Source organism: Pseudophryne corroboree, unplaced genomic scaffold (genome assembly GCF_028390025.1).
Source record: "Pseudophryne corroboree isolate aPseCor3 unplaced genomic scaffold, aPseCor3.hap2 scaffold_436, whole genome shotgun sequence".
In the NCBI taxonomy this organism is placed as follows: Eukaryota; Metazoa; Chordata; class Amphibia; order Anura; family Myobatrachidae; genus Pseudophryne; species Pseudophryne corroboree.
In genome coordinates, this window is record NW_026970063.1 from 132,366 (window position 1) to 144,391 (window position 12,026).

A 12,026-nucleotide genomic window follows, 5' to 3' on the forward strand; every position below is an offset into this window, starting at 1 on the left:
ATTAAACACCTCCACCCTCCTTCGGTGTGGGGCTCATGTTGGCTATGCCCCAGCCCCGAAGCATTCAAGCTGATTTCTTGCAGCAGCTGGGCACTGTAACAGCTCCAGAGCTGCTCTGTAAGGCAAGTAAAAGGGCGTGGGCCCTGCAACACTACCTGTAGTTCGCATTGTGCGTTGGAAGGCACAAATTAAGCAGACGGGAGAAGTCAGGATAGTGCGCAAGGGCATAGAAGGGAGCGGCTCAAGAAAAGAGAAGTGGAAACAGACAGCAAACTAGGCTGGAGAGAGACCTGAGACAAAGAGATCTGAATTATACGAGAGCCGACCAGGGGAAACACAAATTATGCAGTCAAGTTTCCCACATTTGGAGAAATCACAGGAGCAGCACACCCAGAGTGCAATGGGTGAGCCTTGCCCTGGGAGAAGCACCTTCATGATCATAGTATATCACCTGGCAGGTAAGTAGGAGTTGGGCTAGAGCTGGGGAGGGTCGCTGCTCGGGCACCCCCCTGTCAAGTGAAGGAGATCCAACTGAGGCAGCACAAGGGAACTCTCGAAAGAAGAACAAGGCTAGAGGAAAATCTGAGACAAAGAAATCTGACTTTTACCAGAGCTGACCAGAGGAAAGAACAAACACAGTCCCCCACTACCACAAATAATGCAGTCGAGTTTCCCACATTTGGGGAAATCATATGGGTCAGCATACTCAGAATGCAATGAATGAACCTCACCCTGGGAGAACAATCTTAATGACCATGGTATCTCCTATGCAAAATAAGTATGATTTGGGATAGGGCTGGGGAGGGTCGCTGCTCCGGCACCCCCCTGTCAAGTGAAGGAGATCCAACTGAGGCAGCACAAGGAATCTCTCGAAAGAAGAACAAGGCTAGAGGAAGATCTGAGACAAATAAATCTGACTTTTACCAGAGCTGACCAGAGGAAAGAACAAACACAGTCCCCCACTACCACAAATAATGCAGTCGAGTTTCCCACATTTGAGGAAATCATACGGGTCAGCATACCCAGAATGCAATGAATGAACCTCACCCTGGGAGAACAATCTTCATGACCATGGTATCTCCTATGCAAAATAAGTATGATTTGGGATAGGGCTGGGGAGGGCCGCTGCTCAGGCACATCTCTGTCAAGTAAAGGAGATTCAACTGAGGCAGCACAAGGGAACTCTCATCTGGGGACAACAACTGCAGGGAGAACACATATTTTCAGATGAACATGGGAGGGCAGAAGGCTACCTAATACTGAAGCACCCCCAAACAACAAACCAAATGCAACAACTAGTGCAAGCATTCCTGGGGGAAGGCCTGCAGCAGATGGATTTGCATATGGTGATGTCATCCAAGCAGTGGGTCAAAGTTGGCTTCAACCCTCGTCTGCATATGAAAAGAGAAAAGGGGCGTGCAGGGCATGGCAGCCTTTTTCGGCGCTTGGATGACCCCTAGTTCGCATTAAACACCTCCACCCTCCTTCGGTGTGGGGCTCATGTTGGCTATGCCCCAGCCCCGAAGCATTCAAGCTGAGTTCTTGCAGCAGCTGGGCACTGTAACAGCTCCAGAGCTGCTCTGTAAGGCAAATAAAAGGGTGTGGGACCTGCAGCACTACCTGTAGTTCGCATTGTGCATTGGAAGGCACAAAGTAAGCAGACGGGAGAAGTCAGGATAGTGCGCAAGGGCATAGAAGGGAGCGGCTCAAGAAAAGAGAAGTGGAAACAGACAGCAAAGTAGGCTGGAGAGAGACCTGAGACAAAGAGATCTGAATTATACGAGAGCCGACCAGGGAAAACACAAATTATGCAGTCAAGTTTCCCACATTTGGGGAAATCGCAGGAGCAGCACACCCAGAGTGCAATGGGTGAGCTATGCCCTGGGAGAAGCACCTTCCTGATCATAGTATCTCACCTGGCAGGTAAGTAGGAGTTGGGCTAGAGCTGGGGAGGGTCGCTGCTCGGGCACCCCCCTGTCAAGTGAAGGAGATCCAACTGAGGCAGCACAAGGGAACTCTCGAAAGAAGAACAAGGCTAGAGGAAGATCTGAGACAAAAAAATCTGACTTTTACCAGAGCTGACCAGAGGAAAGAACAAACACAGTCCCCCACTACCACAAATAATGCAGTCGAGTTTCCCACATTTGGGGAAATCACAGGGGTCAGCATACCCAGAATGCAAAGAATGAACCTCACCCAGGGAGAAAAATTTTCATGACCATGGTATCTTCTATGCAAAATAAGTATGATTTGGGATAGGGCTGGGGAGGGCCGCTGCTCAGGCACATCTCTGTCAAGTAAAGGAGATTCAACTGAGGCAGCACAAGGGAACTCTCATCTGGGGACAACAACTGCAGGGAGAACACATGTTTTCAGATGAACATGGGAGGGCAGAAGGCTACCTAATACTGAAGCACCCCCAAACAACAAACCAAATGCAACAACTAGTGCAAGCATTCCTGGGGGAAGGCCTGCAGCAGATGGATTTGCATATGGTGATGTCATCCAAGCAGTGGGTCAAAGTTGGCTTCAACCCTCGTCTGCATATGAAAAGAGAAAAGGGGCGTGCAGGGCATGGCAGCCTTTTTCGGCGCTTGGATGACCCCTAGTTCGCATTAAACACCTCCACCCTCCTTCGGTGTGGGTCTCATGTTGGCTATGCCCCAGCCCCGAAGCATTCAAGCTGATTTCTTGCAGCAGCTGGGCACTGTAACAGCTCCAGAGCTGCTCTGTAAGGCAAGTAAAAGGGCGTGGGCCCTGCAGCACTACCTGTAGTTCGCATTGTGCATTGGAAGGCACAAATTAAGCAGACGGGAGAAGTCAGGATAGTGCGCAAGGGCATAGAAGGGAGCGGCTCAAGAAAAGAGAAGTGGAAACAGACAGCAAACTAGGCTGAAGAGAGACCTGAGACAAAGAGATCTGAATTATACGAGAGCCGACCAGGGGAAACACAAATTATGCAGTCAAGTTTCCCACATTTGGAGAAATCACAGGAGCAGCACACCCAGAGTGCAATGCGTGAGCCTTGCCCTGGGAGAAGCACCTTCATGATCATAGTATATCACCTGGCAGGTAAGTAGGAGTTGGGCTAGAGCTGGGGAGGGTCGCTGCTCGGGCACCCCCCTATCAAGTGAAGGAGATCCAACTGAGGCAGCACAAGGGAACTCTCGAAAGAAGAACAAGGCTAGAGGAAGATCTGAGACAAAAAAATCTGACTTTTTCCAGAGCTGACCAGAGGAAAGAACAAACACAGTCCCCCACTACCACAAATAATGCAGTCGAGTTTCCCACATTTGGGGAAATCACAGGGGTCAGCATACCCAGAATGCAATGAATGAACCTCACCCTGGGAGAACAATCTTCATGACCATGGTATCTCCTATGCAAAATAAGTATGATTTGGGATAGGGCTGGGGAGGGCCGCTGCTCAGGCACATCTCTGTCAAGTAAAGGAGATTCAACTGAGGCAGCACAAGGGAACTCTCATCTGGGGACAACAACTGCAGGGAGAACACATATTTTCAGATGAACATGGGAGGGCAGAAGGCTACCTAATACTGAAGCACCCCCAAACAACAAACCAAATGCAACAACTAGTGCAAGCATTCCTGGGGGAAGGCCTGCAGCAGATGGATTTGCATATGGTGATGTCATCCAAGCAGTGGGTCAAAGTTGGCTTCAACCCTCGTCTGCATATGAAAAGAGAAAAGGGGCGTGCAGGGCATGGCAGCCTTTTTCGGCGCTTGGATGACCCCTAGTTCGCATTAAACACCTCCACCCTCCTTCGGTGTGGGGCTCATGTTGGCTATGCCCCAGCCCTGAAGCATTAAAGCTGATTTCTTGCAGCAGCTGGGTACTGTAACAGCTCCAGAGCTGCTCTGTAAGGCAAGTAAAAGGGCGTGGGCCCTGCAGCACTACCTGTAGTTTGCATTGTGCGTTGGAAGGCACAAATTAAGCAGACGGGAGAAGTCAGGATAGTGCGCAAGGGCATAGAAGGGAGCGGCTCAAGAAAAGAGAAGTGGAAACAGACAGCAAACTAGGCTGGAGAGAGACCTGAGACAAAGAGATCTGAATTATACGAGAGCCGACCAGGGGAAACACAAATTATGCAGTCAAGTTTCCCACATTTGGGGAAATCGCAGGAGCAGCACACCCAGAGTGCAATGGGTGAGCCTTGCCCTGGGAGAAGCACCTTCATGATCATAGTATCTCACCTGGCAGGTAAGTAGGAGTTGGGCTAGAGCTGGGGAGGGTCGCTGCTCGGGCACCCCCCTGTCAAGTGAAGGAGATCCAACTGAGGCAGCACAAGGGAACTCTCGAAAGAAAAACAAGGCTAGAGGAAGATCTGAGACAAAGAAATCTGACTTTTACCAGAGCTGACCAGAGGAAAGCACAAACACAGTCCCCCACTACCACAAATAATGCAGTCGAGTTTCCCACATTTGGGGAAATCACAGGGGTCAGCATACCCAGAATGCAATGAATGAACCTCACCCTGGGAGAACAGTCTTCATGACCATGGTATCTCCTATGCAAAATAAGTATGATTTGGGATAGGGCTGGGGAGGGCCGCTGCTCAGGCACATCTCTGTCAAGTAAAGGAGATTCAACTGAGGCAGCACAAGGGAACTCTCATCTGGGGACAACAACTGCAGGGAGAACACATATTTTCAGATGAACATGGGAGGGCAGAAGGCTGCCTAATACTGAAGCACCCCCAAACAACAAACCAAATGCAACAACTAGTGCAAGCATTCCTAGGGGAAGGCCTGCAGCAGATGGATTTGCATATGGTGATGTCATCCAAGCAGTGGGTCAAAGTTGGCTTCAACCCTCGTCTGCATATGAAAAGAGAAAAGGGGCGTGCAGGGCATGGCAGCCTTTTTCGGCGCTTGGATGACCCCTAGTTCGCATTAAACACCTCCACCCTCCTTCGGTGTGGGGCTCATGTTGGCTATGCCCCAGCCCCTCGAAGCATTCAAGCTGATTTCTTGCAGCAACTGGGCACTGTAACAGCTCCAGAGCTGCTCTGTAAGGCAAATAAAAGGGTGTGTGACCTGCAGCACTACCTGTAGTTCGCATTGTGCGTTGGAAGGCACAAAGTAAGCAGATGGGAGAAGTCAGGATAGTGCGCAAGGGCATAGAAGTGAGCGGCTCAAGAAAAGAGAAGTGGAAACAGACAGCAAACTAGGCTGGAGAGAGACCCGAGACAAAGAGATCTGAATTATATGAGAGCCGACCAGGGGAAACACAAATTATGCAGTCAAGTTTCCCACATTTGGGGAAATCGCAGGAGCAGCACACCCAGAGTGCAATGGGTGAGCCTTGCCCTGGGAGAAGCACCTTCATGATCATAGTATCTCACCTGGCAGGTAAGTAGGAGTTGGGCTAGAGCTGGGGATGGTCGCTGCTCGGGCACCCCTCTGTCAAGTGAAGGAGATCCAACTGAGGCAGCACAAGGGAACTCTCGAAAGAAGAACAAGGCTAGAGGAAGATCTGAGACAAAGAAATCTGACTTTTACCAGAGCTGACCAGAGGAAAGCACAAACACAGTCCCCCACTACCACAAATAATGCAGTCGAGTTTCCCACAATTGGGGAAATCACAGGGGTCAGCATACCCAGAATGCAATGAATGAACCTCACCCTGGGAGAACAGTCTTCATGACCATGGTATCTCCTATGCAAAATAAGTATGATTTGGGATAGGGCTGGGGAGGGCCGCTGCTCAGGCACATCTCTGTCAAGTAAAGGAGATTCAACTGAGGCAGCACAAGGGAACTCTCATCTGGGGACAACAACTGCAGGGAGAACACATATTTTCAGATGAACATGGGAGGGCAGAAGGCTACCTAATACTGATGCACCCCCAAACAACAAACCAAATGCAACAACTAGTACAAGCATTCCTGGGGGAAGGTCTGCAGAAGACGGATTTGCATACGGTGATGTCATCCAAGCAGTGGGCCAAAGTTGGCTGGAACCCTCATCTGCATATGAAAAGAGAAAAGGGGTATGCAGGGCATGGCGGCCTTTTGCGGTGATTGGATGACCCCTAGTTCGCATTAAACACCCCCACCCTCCTTCGGTGTGGGGCTCATGTTGGCTATGCCCCAGCCCCTGAAGCATTCAAGCTGATTTCTTGCAGCAGCTGGGCACTGTAACAGCTCCAGAGCTGCTCTGTAAGGCAAGTAAAAGGGTGTGGGCCCTGCAGCACTACCTGTAGTTCGCATTGTGCGTTGGAAGGCACAAATTAAGCAGACGGGAGAAGTCAGGATAGTGCGCAAGGGCATAGAAGGGAGCGGCTCAAGAAAAGAGAAGTAGAAACAGACAGCAAACTAGGCTGGAGAGAGACCTGAGACAAAGAGATCTGAATTATACGAGAGCCGACCAGGGGAAACACAAATTATGCAGTCAAGTTTGCCACATTTGGAAAAATCACAGGAGCAGCACACCCAGAGTGCAATGAGTGAGCCTTGCCCTGGGAGAAGCACCTTCATGATCATAGTATATCACCTGGCAGGTAAGTAGGAGTTGGGCTAGAGCTGGGGAGGGTCGCTGCTCGGGCACCCCCCTGTCCAGTGAAGGAGATCCAACTGAGGCAGCACAAGGAATCTCTCGAAAGAAGAACAAGGCTAGAGGAAGATCTGAGACAAATAAATCTGACTTTTACCAGAGCTGACCAGAGGAAAGAACAAACACAGTCCCCCACTACCACAAATAATGCAGTCGAGTTTCCCACATTTGGGGAAATCATACGGGTCAGCATACCCAGAATGCAATGAATGAACCTCACCCTGGGAGAACAATCTTCATGACCATGGTATCTCCTATGCAAAATAAGTATGATTTGGGATAGGGCTGGGGAGGGCCGCTGCTCAGGCACATCTCTGTCAAGTAAAGGAGATTCAACTGAGGCAGCACAAGGGAACTCTCATCTGGGGACAACAACTGCAGGGAGAACACATATTTTCAGATGAACATGGGAGGGCAGAAGGCTACCTAATACTGAAGCACCCCCAAACAACAAACCAAATGCAACAACTAGTGCAAGCATTCCTGGGGGAAGGCCTGCAGCAGATGGATTTGCATATGGTGATGTCATCCAAGCAGTGGGTCAAAGTTGGCTTCAACCCTCGTCTGCATATGAAAAGAGAAAAGGGGCGTGCAGGGCATGGCAGCATTTTTCGGCGCTTGGATGACCCCTAGTTCGCATTAAACACCCCCACCCTCCTTCGGTGTGGGGCTCATGTTGGCCATGCCCCTGCCCCTGAAGCATTCAAGCTGATTTCTTGCAGCAGCTGGGCACTGTAACAGCTCCAGAGCTGCTCTGTAAGGCAAGTAAAAGGGTGTGGGCCCTGCAGCACTACCTGTAGTTTGCATTGTGAATTGGAAGGCACAAAGTAAGCAGACGGGAGGAGAAGTCAGGATAGTGCACAAGGGTATAGAAGGGAGGGGCTCAAGAAAAAAGAAGTGGAAACAGACAGCAAACTAGGCTGGAGAGAGACCTGAGACAAAGAGATCTGAATTATACGAGAGCCGACCAGGGGAAACACAAATTATGCAGTCAAGTTTCCCACATTTGGGGAAATTGCAGGAGCAGCACACCCAGAGTGCAATGGGTGAAACTTGCCCTGGGAGAAGCACCTTCATGATCATAGTATCTCACCTCGCAGGTAAGTAGGATTTGGGATAGAGCTGGGGAGGGTCGCTGCTCGGGCACCCCCCTGTCAAGTGAAGGAAATCCAACTGAGGCAGCACAAGGAAACTCTCGATAGAAGAACAAGGCTAGAGGAAGATCTGAGACAAATAAATCTGACTTTTACCAGAGGAAAGAACAAACACAGTCCCCCACTACCACAAATAATGCAGTCGAGTTTCCCACATTTGGGGAAATCATAGGGGTCAGCATACCCAGAATGCAATGAATGAACCTCACCCTGGGAGAACAATCTTCATGACCATGGTATCTCCTATGCAAAATAAGTATGATTTGGGATAGGGCTGGGGAGGGCCGCTGCTCAGGCACATCTCTGTCAAGTAAAGGAGATTCAACTGAGGCAGCACAAGGGAACTCTCATCTGGGGACAACAACTGCAGGGAGAACACATATTTTCAGATGAACATGGTAGGGCAGAAGGCTGCCTAATACTGAAGCACCCCCAAACAACAAACCAAATGCAACAACTAGTGCAAGCATTCCTGGGGGAAGGCCTGCAGCAGATGGATTTGCATACGGTGATGTCATCCAAGCAGTGGGTCAAAGTTGGCTTCAACCCTCGTCTGCATATGAAAAGAGAAAAGGGGCGTGCAGGGCATGGCGGCCTTTTGCGGCGCTTGGATGACCCCTAGTTCGCATTAAACACCTCCACCCTCCTTCGGTGTGGGGCTATGCCCCAGCCCCTGAAGCATTCAAGCTGATTTCTTGCAGCAGCTGGGCACTGTAACAGCTCCAGAGATGCTCTGTAAGGCAAGTAAAAGGGTGTGGGCCCTGCAGCACTACCTGTAGTTTGCATTGTGCGTTGGAAGGCACAAAGTAAGCAAACGAGAGAAGTCAGGATAGTGCGCAAGGGCATAGAAGGGAGCAACTCAAGAAAAGAGAAGTGGAAACAGACAGCAAACTAGGCTGGAGAGAGACCTGAGACAAAGAGATCTGAATTATACGAGAGCCGACCAGGGGAAACACAAATTATGCTGTCAAGTGTCCAACATTTGGGGAAACCGCAGGAGCAGCACACCCAGAGTGCAATGGGTGAGCCTTGCCCTGGGAGAAGCACCTTCATGATCATAGTATCTCACCTGGCAGGTAAGTAGGAGTTGGGCTAGAGCTGGGGAGGGTCGCTGCTCGGGCACCCCCCTGTCAAGTGAAGGAGATCCAACTGAGGCAGCACATGGAAACTCTCGAAAGAAGAACAAGGCTAGAGGAAGATCTGAGACAAATAAATCTGACTTTTACCAGAGCTGACCAGAGGAAAGCACAAACACAGTCCCCCACTACCACAAATAATGCAGTCGAGTTCCCACATTTGGGGAAATCACAGGGGTCAGCATACCCAGAATGCAATGAATGAACCTCACCCTGGGAGAACAATCTTCATGACCATGGTATCTCCTATGCAAAATAAGTATGATTTGGGATAGGGCTGGGAAGGGCCGCTGCTCAGGCACATCTCTGTCAAGAATTTATAAAGTCTATACATATATATAACCAAATGTCAATATATATATATATATATAGAACCCAGCGCTTCTATCAAAACTTATCTATTTCACCAATTTGTTGCTTATTTAATCTTTATACATCTATTAATTTTCACCATATATTATAAAATGCTGCTCCCATAGGTAGTACTGTTCTACCAATAATAAACCAAATTTTAAAGATAATCACACTTGTTATCAAGGGAGCGCAAAAAATAAAATATACAAGCTCTTTATTTTTAAAAAATATATATAGACAGAAGAAACCCACATTCAATAAAATACAATGGAGTCAACATATATAGGCACCACTATCCATATCTAAATGTAATCAGGATCTATTTCATATTGCCCTTGATGAAAACGGAATGTTTATTAAAGTGTCCAAAAAATCCTCCTGGATACAGCTGTTGTTATTTAATCGTTACTTTCCAATTGTAATTGATACATTAAATTCCTTCTTGTGGATGAACAGCAACAGTTGTAACCAACGCCTCTTGTTTACTGCAGTTAAAGTTCATATGTAACTCACGTGAGTAATGAAAGTAAACAGGGGGAGAGCGCTGTGATGGTTGGTGAAACACAGCGGTATGCTACGACCCCCGTTAACCGTGGCTGGATCTTATTGGCACTCGCGGTCGGGATATTTCTCCCTGCCGTGGGGTAGAGACCTCCTTTTGCTCGGTCTCAAATTGCTTTTTCCCCTTCACCGCTGCCTTTACATCAGACGTCCGCCGTGATGTAGCTCGTTCATGAACGGGCTTATATCTCAGCAATCAGAGTGTCCGGTAATCACCTTTCTTACGCGTTTCTCCGCTGTTATCCAAGAGCGGTTTCGTCAGAGGATACATCAGCAGCCTAGCAGGCTCTTTTTAAAATGCACCGGACCAATAGCATTACTAATTAGTTGATTGGATACATACATGTACTAATTGGATGCATACATGTAATGACTCACATATGGAACAACTTTCTAATTGCAATTGCACATATAAAGGCATTTCATAATATAAAAATAAGCAACATGGTGATTAAAAATAATAATAAAATAAGCAACAAGGTGGTTTAAAAAATAAAAGAAAATATATAATCTATATACAGATTAACCTATAATCTTTCAATCAATACCTCATATCTATAATCACATATACATAATTCAGAGACTCAGCACTAAGGATCCCCATTTATTATATAAAACCTTTTAGGGTAACATAAATCCATGCCACTACTAAAGCAGTTCTTGTGGCGCAGGGGAAACATCACCTGCACTCTATGCAGCTAGTCCCATGTTCGAATCCAACCCGCTCAGCTTAACATCCATATTATTTATTTACTTTTAATGGGATCATTTGATCAATTCATTTTTACCTTTAATTTTTGTTAATATTATTTCTATATTTCATTATTTTAACCCCTGGAATAATTACATTGCTGTTTAAACAACAAAAAGAATTGAAGAAAAAATAAATATTAAACAGACAATTTAAGGATTCGAAGATTTAAAGATTTAAAGATTTTAAAATTTAAAACAGGGAGGGGGGGAGGGAGGGGGGCCTTTTGGGAGAATGAGGGGGAAAAAATAAAAATAGAAAAAAAAATATATATATAGAACCAAGAGAAAGTGTAAAAAGAGGATGGAGGAAGAAATCTGATGTTCATCATTACTAGTGGATTTTACTAAAGAACTTTAAAGGAACACACACAACAGGATTATACAGTTTCATCCTAAGAGGAAAGCTGTTTCCAAAATAGCTACTTCTAATAATTTTGTTTATTTATTAAACATACAATAAATGGATATTCAATAAATAATATATTAGGTAAATCAATAGATAAAATCTTCAGAGACTGCCAATGTTGTTCAGTTCGATGCTCTCATTCAGACCATCAGGTGTAAGGGTACCCAATGAAAAAATCCAAAATGCCTCCCTTGTCAAGTAAAGGAGATTCAACTGAGGCAGCACAAGGGAACTCTCATCTGGGGACAACAACTGCAGGGAGAACACATATTTTCAGATGAACATGGGAGGGCAGAAGGCTGCCTAATACTGAAGCACCCCCAAACAACAAACCAAATGCAACAACTAGTACAAGCATTCCTGGGGGAAGGCCTGCAGCAGATGGATTTGCATATGGTGATGTCATCCAAGCAGTGGGTCAAAGTTGGCTTCAACCCTCGTCTGCATATGAAAAGAGAAAAGGGGCGTGCAGGGCATGGCGGCCTTTTGCGGGGCTTGGATGACCCCTAGTTCGCATTAAACACCTCCACCCTACTTCGGTGTGGGGCTCATGTTGGCTATGCCCCAGCCCCTGAAGCATTCAAGCTGATTTCTTGCAGTAGCTGGGCACTGTAACAGCTCCAGAGCTGCTCTGTAAGGCAAGTAAAAGGGTGTGGGCCCTGCAGCACTACCTGTAGTTCGCATTGTGCGTTGCAAGGCACAAAGTAAGCAGATGGGAGAAGTCAGGATAGTGCGCAAGGGCATAGAAGGGAGCGGCTCAAGAAAAGAGAAGTGGAAACAGACAGCAAACTAGGCTGGAAAGAGACCTGAGACAAAGAGATCTGAATTATACGAGAGCCGACCAGGGGAAACACAAATTATGCAGTCAAGTGTCCCACATTTGGGGAAATCGCAGGAGCAGCACACCCAGAGTGCAATGGGTGAGCCTTGCCCTGGGAGAAGCACCTTCATGATCATAGTATCTCACCTGGCAGGTAAGTAGGAGTTGGGCTAGAGCTGGGGAGGATCGCTGCTCAAGCACCCCCCTGTCAAGTGAAGGAGATCCAACTGAGGCAGCACAAGGGAACTCTCAAAAGAAGAATAAGAC

At 47.5% G+C, this 12,026-nt stretch overlaps 17 non-coding genes and 1 pseudogene across 17 annotated transcripts; all 18 read right to left on the reverse strand.

Annotated features, from left to right (window-relative positions):
- Positions 1-303: 303 nt before the first annotated feature.
- On the reverse strand, positions 304-466 carry LOC135026372 (U1 spliceosomal RNA). Its single transcript, XR_010223006.1, has one exon. It is a non-coding gene; the product is annotated as a U1 spliceosomal RNA (small nuclear RNA).
- Positions 467-618: 152 nt separating this feature from the next.
- Positions 619-782, reverse strand: LOC135026298 (U1 spliceosomal RNA). The gene has a single exon (XR_010222936.1). It is a non-coding gene; the product is annotated as a U1 spliceosomal RNA (small nuclear RNA).
- Positions 783-934: 152 nt separating this feature from the next.
- LOC135026315 (U1 spliceosomal RNA) lies at positions 935-1,098 on the reverse strand. The gene has a single exon (XR_010222953.1). It is a non-coding gene; the product is annotated as a U1 spliceosomal RNA (small nuclear RNA).
- A 670-nt stretch (positions 1,099-1,768) lies between these two features.
- Positions 1,769-1,931, reverse strand: LOC135026337 (U1 spliceosomal RNA). The gene has a single exon (XR_010222975.1). It is a non-coding gene; the product is annotated as a U1 spliceosomal RNA (small nuclear RNA).
- A 152-nt stretch (positions 1,932-2,083) lies between these two features.
- LOC135026322 (U1 spliceosomal RNA) lies at positions 2,084-2,247 on the reverse strand. The gene has a single exon (XR_010222960.1). It is a non-coding gene; the product is annotated as a U1 spliceosomal RNA (small nuclear RNA).
- A 670-nt stretch (positions 2,248-2,917) lies between these two features.
- Positions 2,918-3,080, reverse strand: LOC135026390 (U1 spliceosomal RNA). Its single transcript, XR_010223027.1, has one exon. It is a non-coding gene; the product is annotated as a U1 spliceosomal RNA (small nuclear RNA).
- A 152-nt stretch (positions 3,081-3,232) lies between these two features.
- LOC135026402 (U1 spliceosomal RNA) lies at positions 3,233-3,396 on the reverse strand. The gene has a single exon (XR_010223036.1). It is a non-coding gene; the product is annotated as a U1 spliceosomal RNA (small nuclear RNA).
- Positions 3,397-4,066: 670 nt separating this feature from the next.
- LOC135026335 (U1 spliceosomal RNA) lies at positions 4,067-4,229 on the reverse strand. Its single transcript, XR_010222973.1, has one exon. It is a non-coding gene; the product is annotated as a U1 spliceosomal RNA (small nuclear RNA).
- A 152-nt stretch (positions 4,230-4,381) lies between these two features.
- Positions 4,382-4,545, reverse strand: LOC135026405 (U1 spliceosomal RNA). The gene has a single exon (XR_010223039.1). It is a non-coding gene; the product is annotated as a U1 spliceosomal RNA (small nuclear RNA).
- Positions 4,546-5,238: 693 nt separating this feature from the next.
- On the reverse strand, positions 5,239-5,380 carry LOC135026338 (U1 spliceosomal RNA; annotated as a pseudogene).
- Positions 5,381-5,532: 152 nt separating this feature from the next.
- On the reverse strand, positions 5,533-5,696 carry LOC135026419 (U1 spliceosomal RNA). Its single transcript, XR_010223053.1, has one exon. It is a non-coding gene; the product is annotated as a U1 spliceosomal RNA (small nuclear RNA).
- A 671-nt stretch (positions 5,697-6,367) lies between these two features.
- LOC135026387 (U1 spliceosomal RNA) lies at positions 6,368-6,530 on the reverse strand. Its single transcript, XR_010223024.1, has one exon. It is a non-coding gene; the product is annotated as a U1 spliceosomal RNA (small nuclear RNA).
- Positions 6,531-6,682: 152 nt separating this feature from the next.
- On the reverse strand, positions 6,683-6,846 carry LOC135026304 (U1 spliceosomal RNA). The gene has a single exon (XR_010222942.1). It is a non-coding gene; the product is annotated as a U1 spliceosomal RNA (small nuclear RNA).
- A 674-nt stretch (positions 6,847-7,520) lies between these two features.
- LOC135026383 (U1 spliceosomal RNA) lies at positions 7,521-7,683 on the reverse strand. Its single transcript, XR_010223019.1, has one exon. It is a non-coding gene; the product is annotated as a U1 spliceosomal RNA (small nuclear RNA).
- Positions 7,684-7,825: 142 nt separating this feature from the next.
- LOC135026407 (U1 spliceosomal RNA) lies at positions 7,826-7,989 on the reverse strand. The gene has a single exon (XR_010223041.1). It is a non-coding gene; the product is annotated as a U1 spliceosomal RNA (small nuclear RNA).
- Positions 7,990-8,650: 661 nt separating this feature from the next.
- LOC135026389 (U1 spliceosomal RNA) lies at positions 8,651-8,813 on the reverse strand. Its single transcript, XR_010223026.1, has one exon. It is a non-coding gene; the product is annotated as a U1 spliceosomal RNA (small nuclear RNA).
- A 152-nt stretch (positions 8,814-8,965) lies between these two features.
- LOC135026404 (U1 spliceosomal RNA) lies at positions 8,966-9,128 on the reverse strand. The gene has a single exon (XR_010223038.1). It is a non-coding gene; the product is annotated as a U1 spliceosomal RNA (small nuclear RNA).
- A 2,630-nt stretch (positions 9,129-11,758) lies between these two features.
- LOC135026339 (U1 spliceosomal RNA) lies at positions 11,759-11,921 on the reverse strand. The gene has a single exon (XR_010222976.1). It is a non-coding gene; the product is annotated as a U1 spliceosomal RNA (small nuclear RNA).
- Between the last annotated feature and the right edge of the window lie 105 nt (positions 11,922-12,026).